The sequence below is a fragment of the Anser cygnoides genome, chromosome Z, assembly GCF_040182565.1.
Source record: "Anser cygnoides isolate HZ-2024a breed goose chromosome Z, Taihu_goose_T2T_genome, whole genome shotgun sequence".
NCBI classification, from domain to species: Eukaryota; Metazoa; Chordata; class Aves; order Anseriformes; family Anatidae; genus Anser; species Anser cygnoides.
Genome location: NC_089912.1, coordinates 49,456,988 through 49,478,328, shown reverse-complemented (window position 1 = coordinate 49,478,328; position 21,341 = coordinate 49,456,988). Strand labels below are relative to the sequence as shown.

The 21,341-nt window shown below is 38.9% G+C and overlaps 1 protein-coding gene across 5 annotated transcripts in view; it reads right to left on the bottom strand.

Moving 5' to 3' along the window:
- Positions 1–21,341, bottom strand: part of MLLT3 (MLLT3 super elongation complex subunit) — a 141,116-nt gene that overhangs the window by 78,535 nt on the left and 41,240 nt on the right. The window lies entirely within an intron of this gene.

Here is a 21,341-nt window from a genome sequence, read left to right as displayed (position 1 = left end):
GATGACTTTACAGTACGTAATGAGAACCCTGAGGATGGTTAACTGTTTCATTACGTTAAAACAGTATCCTGGTTTACCCCATAGGATTCATAAATCTTACATAGCAGAAGGTTTTACCAGATCCAATATACAACATTTACCTTCAAGTTTCAGTTAAATGCAAAGGCTTTTAGTTCCATGAAATCCCCATTGTACTTAGCTTGAGCTCTCTGATAAATGGCAGTAGCCTGTCAAGCCAACCTGGTGACAAAAAGCATGTCTTTAGAGAGCTTGAAACAGAAGCTTTCTCTTCCTCTTCAGCTGCGTGACAATTTTTATAGAGAATTGATGTTCAGGTAACAAATACAAAGATAGGGTGACCTTGAGAAACCATCCAACTCCTGCAGCACAAACTCATACACTTCTAACACTGCATTGATGTGCACGACAACTAAAGTGCCACATCATCTCAGCAACATCACACGACACTGACAGCTTCTCTGCTGAAGACTCATAGAAGGATGTAATTCATACACAAGGATTGACTTCTTCAGAAAGTTGCTCTAGCTCTTTCAGTCTTAACCCTGAAAGAAACTTCACACTGCCACACAGATCATTTGCTAGTACATGTGCTCTTTTCAGAAGTGCCTTTTAGCTGCTCACTGCACTGTATCAGGTGTGAATTAAACTATTCATATACATCATTTGAAGTGTGTCTTGCAATTAACTGCACAAGACTGAAACACCAAAATTACTCTTCTTTAGCAAAGTGCCATAGGTAAGCACTTAATACCTTCTATCATCCCAGAAAGATGACCAGGCCTTTCTGAAACATCCAGAAAAATAACTGCTACCATGTTCTCCGCAGCACAATCAGCGCATCAGCTTTCCGGGGACATGCAAGCTTGGTTAATCTCCAAGCAAACGAACACAAGTTTTTCCTACTACCTCACCATTCTCCTCCTGCTTTGCTAGCACTAATCCCACGCAGTGACTTCAAGAATAAGGAGGACTCCAAGTCCCTGCTCATCTGCTGCAGTTGTCTATCACTACCCTACTTATCTTACGCAGTCAAAGGAAAGGGAAAAGGACGATAAAAATGGAGGAAAAATAATCTCTTTTACAGAGTTATTCTTCAGCACCATACACTTCCAGCAACAGAACTTATTTTGGTTCTCTTGGCAGGAAACAAGAGGACCTGTAGTTAATAAAGTGGGATTTGAAAATATCTTGTAAAAAAATACTAAGATGATACGTCAAAACTGAGAGGTAGCTTCAGATTGACAAAGCTTTTAAACTAGAAACTAAACATTTTAACTTAGAACCTCAAAGTAATAGTATATCACCTTAAGCTGACATGTCTTCCCTTATGAGGGCTTTGTAGCAACTGAAAACATCAATTTAATAGTCTTAGTTAAACATAGTTAGAGTTTATAGTAACATATACTGACAGCTTTTCAAAGATAGAGTAGCCCTCCTGCTCCTCCTTCACACTCAGAAGATACCCTGCGGGGAAAGCCTTCCTGGTATTATTTGAATGCCCATACAGATGTAAAGACAAGACTGAAAGCCGTTTAAAACAAGAAGATATTAAACATGAGGTATTTATCCAGATGGAAAAATAAGAACTTTAAAAACTGTAATACATTAGCTGCTACAGATATTTCAGGTTCCATTACATAGTATGCCACAAATCATATATATATATATTTTTTTTAAAGTCACATCAACTTCTTCCTGAGCACTTAATTGGTGCAGAAAACACTGTCAGCATAAATATTTTTCTTTTTTCTCTCTCAAATCTCTCTTCTTTCAGATTTACACAGCTGTAAGCAATACTGAATAGTACCCTGTCAGAGTTTCACATTACAGTTCTGAAAATAAAGTCTGTTATACTTGCAGACTTGGTTGAAACTTGGGCAATGGTCTACAAAACCTCTAGCACAAGGAAACTACTCTGCGTGCCTTCCCAAACCAAAAGGTGGGCTTTTGAAAAGATGGAATTCTACAGTCCTGTGGTTGAAAGCTTCCTGGAAAAAGTTAAATAACTGAGCAAAGCTCCATGAGCATAGACTGCAACTACAGTGAAGGCCATGACAATTTTCTTAGTTTTCTTGTGGATGCTGCTACTACACATACTGGCAGATGCAGCACCTTGGTGCAGTCTGCACAAAGACCCACTGGTGTAAGCTCTTTTTTGTTTTGTTCAACTGTCACAGCTAGCAACCAGGGTTCCTGTATCAGCATGTGCAGGTTAACCAACAGGCAACTATCCTAACAAAGTTTGGTGAGTGAGAAAAACATAGGTGGCAGGAGTCAGGTAACCCACAGAAGAGAAAACAAGAGAAAAAAAACACTAAAGAAAAGAAAAAACAAGAGCAATTTTGTCATGTTCAGACCAACAGAGTACAATCAGCAACAGAAATTAGGATGAAGTGATTCTGAAGATAGAAGAACCCAGAAACTCTAACAGGCTTCTCAAAGCTTGTTAGAAAAGCAGCCACTCTGGACCAACTAGATAAGCAGAAAACAGTGCCATGCTAGAGACAACCTCCGCCTCAGCCAGAAGGAGGGAGGCATTTCTCCAGTGATTGCTCCACTCCTCTGAAGTGGCACCTACAAATGTATTTAAGTACCAAAGAAAGAAAGCCTCGTGCATAATGCTGTCACTAAGAGTTAATAATTTTGGTCAGTTTCTGCTACACATACACCACCACTCTCCACCCCTCCTTACCCAGTGAAAAGAGTTTATACAGTGAAAAGGCATTTCCTTCCCCTCTCCTATATACTTTGGATAGGTGTTCCAACTTCAAGGTAGTCTCTATGTTACATACTTAAGGCCCTATAGATTCCTACAGATCCAGTAAAAAAATTAGTTCCTGCACTAAGAAAACAGTTCCAGAGAATATCATTGCTGTGATGCAGCAAGAAGCAGCCAGCAGCAATAGGAGTAACTATAGTTCACTTATAACAGTGTCTCTTCTCATGAGAACAATAAGGGTCAGGCAAAGTAAAGAAAAAGCAAGAATATTTAGATTTATTAAGGCCCAGTGCTCTCAGGAAAAGCACATTTTGTTTCCTGTGTAAGGCAAGACAGTTTGTAACACCTTGCTGTTGTTGTACCTTGGTCAGAATTCAGGATCCTCCATAAAGCAACGCTTTAATCTTAGGTATTGGAAAATGCATTTGCTATGCATTTGCTAAACATAGAACTCCAGCCCCCCAAGGCAATTTTAGGTGCAATTTTGAAATAAAAGTTATATAATGGTGTTGCATAGATTCCTAAGTCCATCCCATCTGATCATAGGTTCATTTTATTTCTGGACAAAGGTTAGTACAACAAACAGCAACGTTAGTATGTTTCAGGTTAAAGGGGAACTTAAACAGGGCTCTAACTATAGAAAAAGCAAGAACTATACCAAATTATTATAGCAAAATAATGCATGGGAGCTCCAGACTATCCGAAACTAAGAGAATACACAAACTGTTAAACTTGTCCTAGGACAAGAATTAGTTCTCAAATAGGTGAAATGCTATTTTTCCACAATGCTAGGGAAGCACACACATGTACGTATGTTTGAGTGCCACTGCACAGATACTACCTTACAGTTACATACAACCCTCGGGTGCTCACCTACAGTGCACTGTCACTTAATTTCCCTTGATACAGGACTATTTAGACACTCAGCTACAGTCCTAGCTATATTAAAAAACACATCTAAAATAATAGGAACAGGCAGAAACATGTTGGCTATAGTGCTATGTTCATTCTGACCAGCTTTTCCACACACACACCATTGCAGTAATTTGCAGTTGACAAAAACACTTGAAATGCTCCTCTAACAGAACATGCATTACCAACTACAAAATATCAAAGTGCATCTTTAAATTAAAATTGCAATGACATAACCATCACTTACACATGATTTTATTAGCAAGGATTCATCCTCTACAAGATCTCAGGACCTGTTTTGGTAATATTGTCTGTTATGCTCACTCTGCACAAACAGATGCAAGTGCATAGTTCTCATTCAATGCACTCTGCAACTAAATTCTGGTAATGTCAACATAATGAATCACCCAAGATTAGAACATGCCAGGACAGGATTTGTAGTTCTAGATTATCTATGTCCCCTACTTGTCAGGGCAATATGCCTTCTCCACAGCTCACATAAATGGATTAATTCATTTCTCTCAGATGTTCTGCTTCTTTATTCCACAAGTGAAGCACTATGTTTTCCATGTACACATTCCACGTGTTGCATCAGACGTTAACAAGGATTCATTTTTTATTAGTAGTAACCACACTGAGGCCTGTGGAAATGAAAATTGTGGTAATAGCCATCAGTTTTAAAAGCTTTAACAAGAGATTTGTTTGGTACTCCAGCACCAAACACTTTGTGTTTATTCCTTGATGAAAAATACAGACAGAATGAGTAAAGAAAGGCAGAAGTTCCTTTCAGGCGGATGCTGGCAGAACAACATCAGGGACATGCAGAACTGACCGTTAAAACTCACAGATACTTTGTGCACACGGCAGAATAGATGATGTGGGTCCCTGTAGGAATTGAAGACTTCTGACAGAGAACCGGCTTTAATGTAAGTTTTTTGCACTGGTAATTTATAGATTCTTGCCTACAATTTGCTCACATCACTCACCCTTCAACCAACTTTCCTGCTAATTATCATCTTTGTTAAGGGACATCTTACTATAAAGGAATGGTATTTAAAGGAATGGTATTTACTTTCAGATGAAGGCAGACTGCAGGACCGAATCTCTCCTGACCTAAGAAGTTGGTTTTAAATATTCAGCTGTGATTTCTACAGAAGCTTTTTGACCTTGGTATCTACTGCCACATCTTCCCAGCTGGTGGGCTCCAGTGCTTTGACTCCATACAAAATGAGGCAAGGGAGAGTAGCCTTACTTCAGGCACACGTCAGTCATTAATACCAACAAATTGCCAGGCAGGTTCAAACAGCAGCTAGCAAAAATTACTGAGTTGAAAGCGGGCTAAACAGTATCTCACACTAGGAATAAAGTGTTCCCATTTGCTTAATATCTTACGCTGACAAGCCTTTCATGAGACATACACAACACTGAAATGAAAGTACAGGGGGATCCAAGAAAAAATTAAGACTAAGCTGTCAGCATTGTGTTTACAGTCTCATTAACTTCCCTACCCCACATACCGACTGCCTACATTCCCACCGCTTCTACCAGTTGGATCAGATAGCACAATAAATAAAGCGAACCCTAACGAAGACATGGAGTGACATTTTCTGTATATAATACCTACATACTGACCATTGGATACCCTCATCAACTGAAATCAAACATACAGAAAACAGGAGGAAGGGAAGCAGAAAAACCTCTGTCATGCCCAAAGGTTTTCCAAGTCCAAGTCTAACTGGACTTCTTAACTCAGCACTGGCCTTTAAACACTGCTAAGAGACCTGCAGAGAGGGTTTCTGAATCCTTTCAAAAACAGACTAAAAAAGGTAAGTTACTAAACACAGTTAAATAGAAAAGTTAATTTAATGCCCAGTTAGAACTCTGCATTTGCCCCCTTAATTCTGCCCCTTCGCACATGAAGGCAGCAATAAACCTTGAACACTCAGCTGCCAATTTCTGAAACACAGCAGAGAGCTCCCTACATCCCCCAGCTCAGGCAGAGCAACTTACTGGCAGCATTGTAAATGCAAAACTGAAATTCAGAAGACTTTACAGATTTTTATGTAATTTAATAATTCTCACCACATATATACTATCTGCATGTCCAAGGAAAAGAAATAAGAACAGTAAACTCAACAGATCTAAGAAGTCCTAACAGGAAGTCCTAACTTGACTTTTTTCTGCAGCACATACTCTGTGCTCTTTGAAAATACAATCACTTTTGACAAAATGAGACGAGCCAGGACACCTCAAGTGTCTTCACTGTTTCAAAATGCTGTGCAAGCCCATTCAATGCACAGATGCTGCACGTGGGAAAGAACACAACTTCTGCCACAAACCGTAAAGGAGAATGGAATCTGTACTGCCAGATGACAAGCAAGGGCTGCCTTACCTTGGAAGTCTCCTTTCATGTTTATTTCAACAGTATAACCTTATTTCCCAGTTTTGCTGAAATGGGAGACAAGTGGGGAAGGACTAAAATGCTCCACCTCACGTATCAGATTCTGGACTGACACTGTCTGGCAGTTAAATCACCGACAGGACCTTGTGAAATGCCACGTTTTACTGTCATGTACCACCCCTTCCAGGACTTCCACCAGGAGGAGCACTTCTCTCGACCATCCCAGCATCCAGAGACATCAAAAGATATTTCGGCACCTGCAAGCTTTCTAATTTTTCCAAATGGTGCAGAAGCTCCACCTCTTGACTCAAAGTACACAGACTTATCTGGCTAGATTCTGCAATGCACATGCAAGCAACAATCCTTAAATCACCATAAATCTAGGTGACACTTTACATGACAATTAAAAAGAAAGTAATGTAAGTAGTTCCAGTAACAAAAGCAAGCTGATTTCTGAATGGCTATAAAGTCTCCCAAGCTAAATCAGCAGTCTCCAGCAAAAGCTAAGCAGGGGAGAATTTCTATTCAAAGAAGATGAAATAAGGTATTTAAAACTAAGAAACAGTGGAGATTTGGATACAACAGCACAATTCAGTTACTGTTCCCGAGAAACAAAGGAAGTGTTTGAAATAATATTAACTAGAATCTAAGAAAGACAGTCATTCAATGAAGTTAGCACATCCTGATTATCTGTTGCAATAGCATTCTACAATTACAGGAACAATATACATTATACCCCTTTATTGTCCTTTGAAGCCTGAAGACACAGCAATGTATTTTAACTTAGGTCAGCAGGAAACCACTTATTACTAAAGTATTTCAGTATTAATTACAATAATTCTTTATTCATATTAAAATAATTGAAACACACTAGACTACATTATCAATGTTGCTTCTGCCACTTCCTTGATAGCCTTCCTGATGCTGTTCAGAGCAGCTGCATATGAGATCATGAATGCTAGTCCACATTTTACAGCTATTTTAGCAATTGCACAGTGGGACTAAGAAGAGAAAGAAAAATAGTGTTTCGGGCATGTTTTGTTAAGAGCATTCACGAGCAGATGGGAAAATAAGATAAATATGATAAAGCACGCTACCCCAATTTAAACAAAGCACTGATACATTAACATGATACGATCTTAAAATTATAGAAGGGTACAGCTAAGGCTGGAACAACTATTTACGCTGTGTTTAAATGAATGTGCCCAATTGTTCTGGCTTTCACTGATCATTACTTCTGTAAGAGACCAACACAAAGCTGTACAACTAAAAATAACCCCTAAGTACACAGATTTCAAGTCTGTGTGAAAACCCATTCTATGATGACTATGATGCAAATGTACACTCCAGGGCATAAACACAGCTTAAGAGCTGTGTTTGAATGCAAGTAAAGCCTATGTTGTGTATGTTGGCACACGAGTAATGATCCCAACAATTATACTATTTGGTTATTTGACATTTTGAGCGAAGAGAACAAGAGAACAGATTGCCACCTGAGACTAATGATGAGAGCATTGTAAAGAATAATCATAGAAAAGATTTTCTTCGAAAAAAATTAAATTGTTAACACCATTTCTGACTACTATAGCACACACGCCCCTTTATTTTTCTGCCTACAATAAATACAAGATTTTAATGCCTGAAAACCAGACACAGCTATATTGCTTCTGAAATACTGCAGCCCTACACACCACGTAGCTAACAAACTTTCCTGCATACATATAATAGAAAAGGGAAGAGGAAGAAGTGTAGATCGGACCTTAAAAGCAGAAAATCTTTAAAGTGATACACAGTCCAATCCTGAGTAATTGATTCAGTTTTACTCCAATTCTAGCATGAAGAGAACAAATAGATTTAGAAAATCATCACCTTACAAAATGCTACATTCCTAAAACTGTATTTGTACTACTAATATGCTGGTAATCTGTAAAACAGTAACAAAAATAAAGTGACAATGCTGTCCAAATATACATTTGATAGATTTTGTCTAGGGATTTCTCTAAGAAAGCAAACAGCTTTCTTAAGCATGAAAGCCATTTGTTCTGTACTCTTTCAACTGTGTTTTAAAAATGTCAGGGAAAAAAATAGACAAAACTGCATAGGTCGTTTTCTTTAAAAGAATACACACACAAAAATACCTGTAAGACTATTGACTGAAACATCAGTAATGCTTTACTTGCTTATGTAGTATAGATTAAAAATATTTTTCCAGTTCAACGACAATAATTTCTTGTTGTAGACTTGCACATAAGCGGGAAACAGGCTCCAATGGCATAAGAGAGGGAGGATCTGAAAGTACAACAGCACCTGGAGATTCAAACAGGCTGCCTGAAAGACGAAAAATAAGAAGCCCCTATTTCATTTTAACCTTGAAGCCAAACAGTTCTAACAGACTACACTACATGGTACAGTTTGAAATAGAAAAATGGCCAAATGAGATGCGGTTGCTCAGACATTTCACACTAAAAAATAAAGTAAAATTTTCATCCCTCAGAACAAGCCAGGCATTGCTTTATACGGTTTCACTAAATGAGTTAAGCTATGATTCTAAAGTTTAAATAATCCAGCACTGACAAAAACATAAAAAGTATTCACAATTTCAACACAGGTTATTCTGTTCCAGACTTAAACCAAATTTAACATAGGAAAATAATTAATGATACTGAATGGTTTGTACTGAACTGTTTTTTCTCTCCTGTCAAACCAACTGAGCTATACACCTACCAAACAAAGCCTGAACAAATGAAAATGTGAATACAGATAACAGCTTAGGAAAAAGACTTAGTAACCCCTCTTACTATTCATCCCTTAACCTTCTGAATCTGACCTTTACTGCTTCAGCTCCAATTCTTTCCCTTTGCTAATAGCAATACATATTTTTTCTCTTGATACTCCTTCAGAGCATTATTTCTCCGTGTATTTTGTGTGACTAAACAACAGCTTAGAGAAAAGTAATTCAGCATAAACACCTTGAACAAAAATTCAAGTGATGAGACCATCCATACATGCAGAAAACAATCTCACACCATTGTTTCAGTTATGGCCATGACTCAACAGTATTTCAGAGGAACAGAAGACTACACTTTTCTTCAGTTTTGATGAAGAGAATGTAATGTTTTACGTTGTGTGAAAATGGAGCAATGCAAACAATTCAAATCTGCAGAATTATGTACTCCTGGAAGTAATTTGCTTCAGTCTAAGAAAATTTCCCCCATTTAACTAACTCCCATTTATAATTCCTTCTGGCATTAGAGTACACATTGACTAGACTACAGTAAAACGCTCAAGTGGCAACTGGTGTTGCAGACACCTTCAGACACTTGCATTGTCTGCTCACAGCTTTTCTATATCAAAGCATACTCCCTCAGACTTCAGTTATCCAAAACATAACTTCCCATAGTACATTTGATTGATAACTAACAGTACATGAAGGGTTTTCAAAATTTTGGGGGTTCCTTAGCTTCCCTTTTTTTTTTTTAACCTACTAATTGAATGATTGCCCCAGGAAGTTGTCTGAATAGATGCACCTTAGGTTATCTTCCCAACCTGAGCTCTCCAGGTTGGAAAAAAGGCCACCCCTAAGCACAGTATACATGCATTCCACTATAGATTCAGAAATAAAAAGAGACGGAAGCACTTATAGAAATGTACCCAAATCAAAGTAAAACTAATCAAGCTTCCTCACTCATTTCTCTGTACGTTTCTGGAAGGACAACGGTTCTTTCCACCAAACAGATGTTTTAAAAGTAGCTTTCTATGTTAAAGACAGGTGATATTTGTTTTTTTAAATTCAAGATGTAGTCCGTATTTAATTTAACATGGATAAGCATGAAATAGGGCCAAATAACAGAAGCAAGTTCGCCTGATTTTTTGCATCATCATCATTTTCTTTAAAATTACTCTTCAACCTAAGCTAGAACTCACATGCTAGACAACACATCAGACAAACTGTCTCCTAGAACATCTTTTTTTTAAAAAAGACAAGAAAGGAAAACAACAAACCCCCTTTTTTTTTTCAGTAAGAAGGTCACAGTGTCAGATATGTGACCGTCTGAGGCCTCATGCTGAGTAAACATTAAGAAAACCTCTGAACATACATAACCAAATATACTACAAAGAAAATGCTAACAATAATAAAATTGTGGCCGTGAAGACTCTTAATACACAGGAGTAGGAAAAACAGAAGTGAATCCAGTAACATATGCCATGATGAGCCCCACAGAGAGCTGTGAAAGGGCTGTAAGGTTCAGAGGAGAACAATGAACTGGAGAAGGGTGAGTGAGGAATAGGAATTGTTCCAACACCAAATTTTCATCCCAGTCTTCAGGAACTGATTTCAGCTGATAGCAGAGCTTCAGTCACGTGCATCAGAAACTAAAGATGCTTTCTTGGCTGTTCACCAGGGCATGTCAACATTCAGTGCCATTTAGACACACCAAGACTACAGGAAGTAGATCAGTTAGATCAGTCACAAGGTTTTCACCCGTGGGAACAAATAAATAGTCTTTCTGCTATTTTAAGTTATAAGACATGCACTCATATCTCTGCTATTGGTTCTACAAGCAAAACCCAGTTAAATGTAATTAAAAAGAAGACTAAGAAGGGCAGTGAAAGGACATTGTTGAAAAAATACATACCCAAAATTCTATTTTTAGATCTCACTACTACCCTCCAAAATGTATTGTAGTTACTTATGGAGAATATTTACATGTGTACGCAAATGGCATCGTCGTAAAATACATTGTGGTCCACACAGGAGTAGAAAATGAACATCTTGATTCTCCCCCAGCTGTTTACATTCCTATTAGGATGGCACAAACGATGAAACCTCCTTTTGCTCCAGGATAGACTTTGGAGAAAGTAGAAATTAATAGCATCTTTTCCTTGCAGGAAATATTTGCTTTACTCAAGACCAGGAACAAAGACAGATAGACCCTATCTGATCCAATTTATTTATTTTTTTTTTAAGAACGATTTTCAGTACCGCACTCTTAAACTTTCCCACAGATAGAGTAAGCTTAAAGATTTCAGACATAAGAGATAAAACAATAAAGGCCAGCAGAGATGTCCACTGTACAGTCAGAGAAATAAAGTGCACACAGAAAATGTACTGCCCAGTAACACAGAATGTACGTGGCAAAATCAGTTAAAGGAGCCCAAAACTTGAACACAGTATCATGATGACATTACCTACTCCTACCTGAAGGCTTCAGAACCAAGAAAAACATCAGGAGGAGCTGGAGAAGAATGGATATAATGTACTACAGAAAAAAACTTCTGTGAGGTGATAAATACAGAACACTCAAACTGGACAAAAATGATTTTTTTTTCTTTTAACTACAAAGGCAGATTTATTGACTTTTGTGATTCTTAATGAGCTACTTTCAACACAGAAGTGCTATTCACTACATTTATTAATGGATGTAAGGCAGGTGGCCTACTGGAAAAAAAATCTTGATAAAAGAAAATTAGGTTAAGATCCAATTGAGCATTATGAAGAAAACCAGGTGACTTCACACAACTTCTTGTACTGAGCACGGTAATAACAAATGAAAATCAGTGTAGAGAGAAGCATATCATACATTCTAAAAGGGCACAATTTGAAACTGTAATTCCACTTTAAGTACCTATCAGTTAGTACCATAACCTACTTATGAACATGAAAAGTCAAAGCAATCTCCATGTGAATCCGGTAAATTGGATGACTGGCTCTTACAGTTAATTATACACCTGCTTTTCTACAGTGTAACATAATTATTCTGGTAACTGAAATTGCTCTAATACTTGTGAGGTTTTCTTTTATCTATAAGATGCTATTCAAACAAAACCTCTTGATATTTCTGTTGAACAACACCCCAAGCTTAATATATTTCTGTATTTAACATCTTCACTTTCCTTCCCCTGCAAACCTACAAAACACAGCTTATAAAAGCTCTTATATTCCTCATTTGTACAAATTACATGTGCTTGCTAAATTCAAGTGACAGATCTCCTTTGATATGCTAATGAAAACATCATAACTACTGAAATATGCAAATTTCACCTTTCTATCTTTACCGACTGCTTTTACAGTATACAGAGGAGGTTTCCAACAAACCTTCAATCTTTATCTGCAAGTGGCCTAAGCAGAGACTTTGGGGCTACAGTATCACCACAGGTAATTAAATGGATCATTTCCATGAAGATACAGAGAAAAAAAGCCTTACACTTGTATATTAACCCATACCGAACATTTTCTGCTCTCTCTTCTCCAACTTCCCTCCCAGAAGGCTGCACAAGAATTCATTCTTCTACTCCTGCAAGCTATAATTTACCACAGGAACACCGTAAGAAACACAGCTACTACCCTTCTAGGCATTCAGATAATCTTCACCTTACCACACTGAACACTTCACAGCCACCAATCTGTTTTATGCGTTGAAAACATACACAGTTGTGTAGAAAATGTGATGTCAGGATGCCAAAACAATCTGTTCAATTCATCAAGAACACTTAAACCTTTATTAAGATGGCCATCTGAGGCTAATCTTTGCTTTTTTTTTTCCCTCCCTCTCGCTCTCTCCTCCTCCTCCAGGGTTCCCAAAATCCTTGAAATAATCATTTTTATATATACATTGTTTTCCACATTCTTGTTCCATCAGCTTGTGGCTGGTAGTTCAGGGGCTAAACTTCATGGACTAAACTTGATTTTGGTTCTCTCCTAAAGCGGAGGTAGTAACTGAAAACATCAATCTTTGGGAATGTGTTGTACAAGCTTTGCTAATACTCCTATCTGGTGGCCTTCTATGATGCAGTGAGTGCATCAGTTGACAAGGGAAGACTGACCAATGCAATCTATTCGGACTTCTGCAAAGTCTTTGACATGGTCCCACATGACATCCTGAACTCTGAAGTGGAAAGAAGGATTTGAAGGATAGACTATCGGCGGATAAGGAATTAGCTTGAAAGTCACACCTAGACAATGGTGGTCAATGGCTCCATGCCCAGGTAGAGGCCAGTGATGAGCGGTGTCCCTCAGGGGTCTGTCTTGGGACTGGTGCTGTTTAATGTCTTTATCAGTGACATAGACAATGGGATCAAGTGCACCCCCAGCAAGTTTGCAGATGACACCAAGCTGAGTGGTGCAGTCGATACAACAGAAGGAAGGGAAGCCATCCAAAGGGACCTGGACAGGCTGGAGAAGTGGGCCCATGTAAACCTGATGAGGTTCAACAAGGCCAAGTGCAAGGTGCTGCACCTGGGTAGGGGCAATCCCAGACATGAGTACAGACCGGGAGAAGAAATCACTGGGAGCAGCCCTATGGAGAAGGACTTGGTGGTTCTGGTGGATGAAAGGCTCGACATGAGCCAGCAGTGTGTGCTTGCAGCCCAGCAGGCCAACTGCGTCCTGGGCTGCATCTGCTGAGCGGTGGACAGCAGGTGGAGGGAGGTGATTGTCCCCCTCTGCTCTGCTCTTGTCAAGAGGTTGCGCCTGGAGGGCTGCATCAGGCTCTGGGACCCCAAGCACAAGAAGGATGTGGACCTGTCCAAGTGGGTCCACAGGAGGGGTGATGAGGATCAGAGGGCTGGAGCACCTCTCCTGTGAAAAGAGGCTGAGGGAGCTGGGATGCTCAGCCTGTAGAAGGGAAGGCTCTAGGGAAACCTCAACACAGCTTAAAGAAGGCTTTTAAAAAAAAAAGATAGAGAACAACTTGTTACTTGGACAGCAGTGATAGGACAAGTATGAACTTATCCTTAAATCAACAGAAGGGATGTTTAAATTAGATGTTAGGAGGAACCTTTGCTCAGAGGGTGGTGAGGCACTGGCACAGGTTGCCCAGAGCAGTTTTGGATGCCCCATCCCTGGAGATCTTCAATACCAGGCTGGATAGGGCTTTGAGCAACCAGGTCTGGTGGAAGGTGTCCCTGGACATGTCAGGGATGTTGGAATTAGATGGTCTTTAAGGTCCCTTCCAACCCAAACCATTCTATGATTCTAAGCCAACTTGCAGCATCTTCTAACTCCTTCAGGCATGCATAGTCCACCCCCTGCTATTTTCTTTTATATTGATTATCAAACTTTGTTAAACTAATTAATTAGTCCATTGTTTTGTAAAATTCTATTTTGCAGGGATTTTTTTTTTGTTTTATTGTTTGTTTTTTTTGCACACTAAGCACGTAACAGCACCCACAGTCCTTCAACCCAACTAAAAAAAAACACAATTGTCTTCCTGATTGATGGAAAGGGATGACGTTTGTTTTATAAAGATAAAAGGTCCTCCAACTAAAACAAGCATACAGGAGCAGAGTTTCCCCTATAAGGATCATGTTAGTGTGGAATCCCACCATATTTTTGTTCAACTGAATAGAGAGACAATTCTAAACAAGCTCAAGGCAAGCGTAATAGTAACAGTTTACCTTGAAGTATTTAACCAAGGAATTCATCATTAGTACTACTGGCATCAACTTATAGAGGATTTGGGAGGGGGGGGGAAGGGGGGAAAACAACACCTTGTTCAAAGTCATCCATCAAATCAGTATCAAAATTGAAAACAGATGTAATGGCCGCTGACTACTGTTCAAGATATAGCTCTACACACAGAAGACTTGTATTTTGCTAGACTTTGGAGTCAAACCTGAACCAGGCTCAACTAAAAGATAACATACCTGTTTTCCTACTAAGATAATTCTTTTTTTTTCCTGTGTTTTGTTTTTTGTTTGTTTGGTTTCAAATGTGGGATCATCTTAAAAAACAAACTATAAACATTTTGTGATTAAAGTAGGAGTTTTCCGAACAGCACATATAATTTGCTTTGTTACTAAAGCAATGGATGAAAGATGACGAATCATTAAATTTTATGCTGTAGAACGCCGCAAACCCAACATGTATTTAAGTCACAGCACAAGACCTGCTATTATCACAAGATAATTAGAAGCAATTGAATGAGGTCATACTCAATATAGATATTGAAGTATGTTTATACATACTACATTACAGAGTGAAATAATTGAGTCACACTTCCATTTCTTCAAAATGTAACAGCACTAGGAATTCCTAAACAGATTTACTACCTGATTTATTTGAGCAGTGTATCAAATATTGACAATTTTGTTCCTAAGCAAAACTTATTTGCAAGTCTTACACTAGTAAATTGCTTTCCTAAAAAGCCATTTGCTTAAATATTCTTAATTGGTAAAGCATGTTTTCCTAAAAGGAAAGAGACTTCCAATCTTTTGATATGAGTCTTAAAGAGGAAGCCAGAATCCTAAGCAATGTTACCAAATGTTTCAATTATACCCTTTGCTATTAAACACTTCATTAAAAGACAAGTAAGCAAAAGCATGCTGCAATCAAATCCACTAAAAGTAAAGAAGCTACGGTACTGTATGGCAGTCATTGACAGCAGCTCAAGGGTTTCAAGGGAGAAACAGGATTTTTACATGGTTACTCTTTACCGGGGTGAACTGCCTTTGTACAGGATAGCGTCCTCCTGACTCAACTTTCCTCAGCATTGGTTCTTACCAACATATGGTAAACAGATGTGGAAGGAAAAAAGTGTTGGGAAGCAGAATCTGCAAGCAGAAAGTTAATAAGATCAAATTAAAGTATCAGCTAATTATTTTCAGTTAGTCTTCCTTACTTTTATAAAGGGAATACTCACTCATACACAAAACCAACTGACCTCTCTTGCTATTCAAAACAATCCCTAACCTGCAGGGGTATTATTTTCACTGTTTCATACCTTGAGGGAGTTAATGTGTATTGACAAAGCAATCATGTCCAAGGGTAGTTGCAACAAGTGAGATTTTGCCATCAATATCCACATATTGCACCCAACACAAACAATAGGGAGAGGGTCACTGCAAGTGCCTTTTACAGGCTGCAATATGAAGTGCTGAAAACAGCACAAGTGAGTAATGATCCTAAAAGCAAAGCCACAAACCAAACAGCATCTTCCTTAGAGAAGTACGACACCCTGCCTTATCTAACAGCCAAGATTTCTTTTGCATTCTTAGTTTGGGTGACTATAACAGGCTTTCAAAAATTATCCGGTTTTCCATCAAGACATCAACATTGCTAGAAGGATCAAACAACTGCTGCAAAACACAGTAAGGACAAGATACATGATGCGTTCTTCCCCTCAGATCTAGGCTGGAACAACAGCTTGGTAAAAGAGAAAAAAGGAAGCAGTTTCCTCTCGACATTGCCAATCTTTCATTGCTTTCCATTCAACATCTTTACCTATGTAATTCTCATTCTTTAATTTTACTATGGGAAACTGGCCAGTTTTTATGTGCCACAAGCACTAGTGTTGTGAGTTCTCAGCTAGCTCACTCGAAAAAACATGGTTGTATCAAAGCGTCCCTTATCCCTTCTTCTCCCACACACTTTCACAAATACCCCAGACTTTCACTATCTCATCGTAAGCTTCAAAGTAAAACTGATGTTGAAATACTTCTTGCAACACTTTTTACAGACATGTTTGTACATGATACTGCATGCTCAGGGGAGGGTATCCGCCCACATGAGTATGTGCATCATCACGTCTGTGGAAGTACATGTTCTCTCCACCACGCATCTTAAATAATCAGCACAAGAATAACACATTTATGCTGGAGTAGCAAATGGATACTAAGCTTGATATTATTTCATGACAGTGCTAGTCTAACTTGTAGAATGCGAAAAGAATTCAGTGACAACATGGAAGTACCTCAACAGTACAGGAACCAGTTACTAATACAAGGGATGGCCACTCAACATATTTTACCAAAATCTAAGACATTCTTCACTCACAGCATGAGTTGATTCAGGGAACCATTACCTACAGATCCTGCCCACTGGATGCTCTAACAGTTCTGAAGCTCTTCCAAGGCAGAATGGTGCCACCAAATCAGTAACAGAACACCATGCACACACATTAATATTGATAGTAATTGGCTACCAAATCGAAAGTCTTTTTTTCAAAGACTACAGTGATGGTAAGAAATTAAGTCAGACTGATGTCAAACCATATTGTTTGTGCAGTTAACAGCCTGTGGAGACCCCATAAGAAGCATGTTATCCAAGACCCTCTTAAAAAAGAAAACAGCAACATAAACACAACACCATCAACAAAAACCAGGTCTTAATTCAACAAGCTTTTAATACAAATAGAAGCTCTAAAGGAATTCTCATGCGTAGTCTCCAGTGATGCAAAGCTTAAGCCAACATGGTTATAATTCTGCCCCAGGCTGTTTTATAATTATACTGCCACGATCAGTAACTGCTGGTCAAATTTAAAGTCACATATCACATAGCTTTCATAAGCCCAGAATCTTTTTGCTCACTCACCTTCACAACATCACAGAATCATATAATGGTTTGAGCTAGAAGGGACCTTAAAGATCGTCTAGTTCCGGTCCCCTGCCATGTGCCACCCACCAGATCAGGTTGCTCAAAGCCCCATCGAACTTGTCCTCGAAGAACTTCAGGACACATCTCTGCAAATCACTGGTGCTCAGTGAAGCACTGTTCTTGTACAATGCATTTGGTCCAAACTAGTTTGATAGGCACTATAGTTTCTATCCACAAGGTCTCAAAACAAGGAAGAAAATCTCATTACACAGAAGAGAAACACACAATTAAATTGAAGAAAAAATATGAAATTATGTCCTGAAAGCTCTATAACAAGCTCAGTTCAAATGAGCTTCTGTAACAACAACAGGCAGAACTACGTTAACAGCATTTTCAATGTGCTCATTTGCACAACTGACTGCATACAGGCAGGAGGAAGAGTTGTTAATCTGCTGGTCTTGCATCTGTGCGGTATTTTCTATTCTTCATTTTTCTATAGTTAATATTTTACTATTTGTTTTATAATCTATTTTCTGTCAGGAAAGATGTACAAGCTAGAGTTAATGCTTCTCTTGGCTCCCAGTTACAACCGCAAGACACTAGTAAACGTAATTATGCAGCCTTAGCACTGCATTAGCAATTTCTTGCAGCGACTGTAAAACAGAACTGAATGACAGCACTACAAGCGTTTAACACGGATCTCCTGGTGATTGTTTATGCTGTGGACAAAACACACACACTCTCTCCCCCCCACACACCCCAAGCAATCAGTGACCATCTCTAGGAGAGCTGGACACCCTCAGGGAAAGGTCAGGTACCTGGCAGTCAGTCAGAACGCTGTACGAGTGTATGCGCTCGGTACTACAGTAATCAGTGAAGGTAATTTAATTGGTCTCTTCCTTCTTTTTTAGGAACTTGAATTCATTCAGAGCTCTTTATTGTTTCTACATCTTTCTGGCATGAGGCTTCATTTACAAGTTTTTCCTACCGATCAGATTTATAAACGACTGCATAATATTCACAGCATCCTACGAGATATTCTGTTATTATATTTGGCAGAAGTATGAAGGTAACTAAAGAACAAGGCATAATTCATCTTTTCTTACTGTTTGATATTTGTATATATTTTCACAACTGCAACTATCTCACTATCACATTTAATAAAATGCTCTAACAGTAGCGATTTTCTGCCAAAAGGCAGCACCAGCCCCCAAATAAAAATCAAAAGGTAAACCAGGGACACTGGGTCTTCTATAACCTACCTTTAACTTTCGTCTTTGATAGCCATGACAGAAACTGCTTTCACATCTTAGTACAAATATTGCCCTATCCACAGTATCTAACAAAAGGTGATCAAACAATTCCACACGATCGTCACTTCTGAATAAAAGGCAAATTTTCCAATAGTCTTTCCCAGCTCTAAGATCTGATTACATCACAGACACTGCAAAACTTCAACTTGTGAACAAAACAGGCAAACAAACTAACCTATTGTCTGGAGCTTGCTGGGAAACTTGGGACACAACCAAACCCTTTCCCTAATTTATCAAGTTGCATCTTAAATAGGCTGTGACCTGTCTCCTCACTGTCCATGCTAGCACGCAGTTCTTTGCTCACTTCTTTTGTAATGACATTTCCTAGTAACTTCCAACCCAGAACTATCCATGGCTGCTTTTAGAGATTAGGTGAACAGGAACCACCAGTGCTTCTTTGGTATGGGAAACATGCAGAAGGGCTCCCATCACCTTTAATCACCACCTCTCTTTGATGGAGAAGTCAGGAACATAACTTGAGCACTCAAATGCCAGCAAACTGAGAAGGAAGAGATGTTCACAACCAAGCCTGACCCCTGAGAAAGTAGGAAAGATACATCTTCAGTTGTGACCGGTTAAAACTACAAATAGTAGAGAGGTAGGGGGAGAAGGAAGAAAGGAAGGAGAGTTTAATCTGCTAGCACCTAAAGCTGTATCAGCTTTAGGAAAGAAAGAACGGAATGAAAATGTGTTAACTTAGAGTCACGTAATGAACAAGCAACAGCGTCTGAAGAACCCTGATTCCCTGTTCGACTGAGCACATATACGAGACACTGGGTGTTGTAATGTCCCAGCACATGGCTACTGCAGTGCTGCTTTCTTCCAGGTTCTCTCTTGTTGCAGTCCACGTAAGTCAGTAAACAAGCACACTGAAAAACACCCTTCCTCAATACATACTACCTACCCATTCCTCTGCCTCTCATTATTCCCTTTCTCGGGTATACAACTTGTCAGGAAAGGCTTACTAGCACAGTCTTATAAGGCATCTGGGCTTGAAACAAACTAACAAAAAAAACAAAAACACTCCAAGGATAGCAACAGAGTTGTAACATGGTATATGTCAGGCTGTTCTCTCACTTCCAGAGGTATTTTCAGATGCTTAAGAACACTGTTACAACTGAAGAGAACAACTTTGGCAAGCAAATGACAAAAACAATTTTTGTAGTCTAAAAAGTGCACAGAACCTTAAAATAAGAGCTCAAGCTCAGCTTTCATTCCAGCCAAATGTAACTGTATACTTACTACACATGCTTTTTATTTCTCTGGTCTGCAAACCATTCCTGTCAAATCCCAAAAGCAAGCGTTCAGTCCCAAGGTCACTACAAACACATACTTCTCTCTCTTCCTCTCTCTCTGTAAATCAGTTTTGGTACATTTTTGGAGGATTTTCAGTCTTCTTGAAGCAACAATAAGGCTTTTCACCATGTCAAATTGTTATTCTAAATCCCCCAAAGGCCTTTATTACTGCTTTATGGGCCTTTGTTATTGCAGTGTAATTGCTACCTTCCAAAACTGCTTTCTGAAAAGCTTGTCCACAGCCACTTAGAAAAGCTAGTTGGGAAAATGTGCTGGCCTTGTATTTTGAATGTCCCAGCACGTGAGAATGTTTCTAACCAGACCAGTGCAAGAGACGGACAGCTAGTTATTCTCTAGTAAGTCATGGCTCTAACTCAAAGGAGAAAAAACACAGCATATAAGTTACTATAGAAACTTGTGCCCTCACTCCCCTTTCCACGCACTGGATTTGATACAGCAAGCAGTGCTCAGCCTTTGAGTTAGCTACTCACTTGCCCCTCACCCTGACTCACCACACTGCTCACCACCACCCAAATCATCCACCTGTCCACAGGACACAGTAATCCCAAGTGGGTACACATTCTGTGGTCACAAACCTGCTGGACAGAATAAAAAGTGGTTTAAAAGGATTTTTCACACAAAACTGCATATTAAAATGGTCATTTACAGTTAAAGGGCAATCACTAAAATTAACGACAAATTTACACACCCACAGTAATCTCTTAAGAGGTGTACACACATCACTGGCATTATTTTAACCTACAGAGTATCTGTAACAAGGGCTTTCAAAGCTGCATTCTCAATATATTTCTTATTTTAGGAAAATGACATGACAGAGAACTTTAGAGAACTCCTCTGCTTATGCTTTTATATAGAACTATGCTATGTGCTGGAGATACTTTAGCTGATGTTCAGTCAGAAGAACTGGAAAAAAAGATTAAATCTGGGGAAAGGGGAAAGGCAAAGGAAACTGTCTCTCTTAGAAAACATCAAAAAGTCATACTGATGGAAAAAAATGCTTTACAGTGATAGTTCTTCTCTTTGACTTCAGATTACTTCAATTTCCTCCCTGAACCTCATTTCTACTACTGCCCCTGTTCCTGCCTTCTCCTGTTAAATGAAGATTTTGCTTTCCAGTTACTCAGAGTGCTTCCCCAGTTGTTTCATAGCACCTGTCTCAAAGATGACTTGTTCTCCCACACTGGAACTGGAAGAGAGTATAGAAGCTACATTTAAGAAGGGAATAAAACAAACTACAATAAACACTCAACTTTGGCAAGGAGAGAAAGCCACTACTCTGCTGCTGTTACACAAATTAGCAGAGACTTCTCTTATAAACAAAGATCTACAAAAGACAGTCGGAAT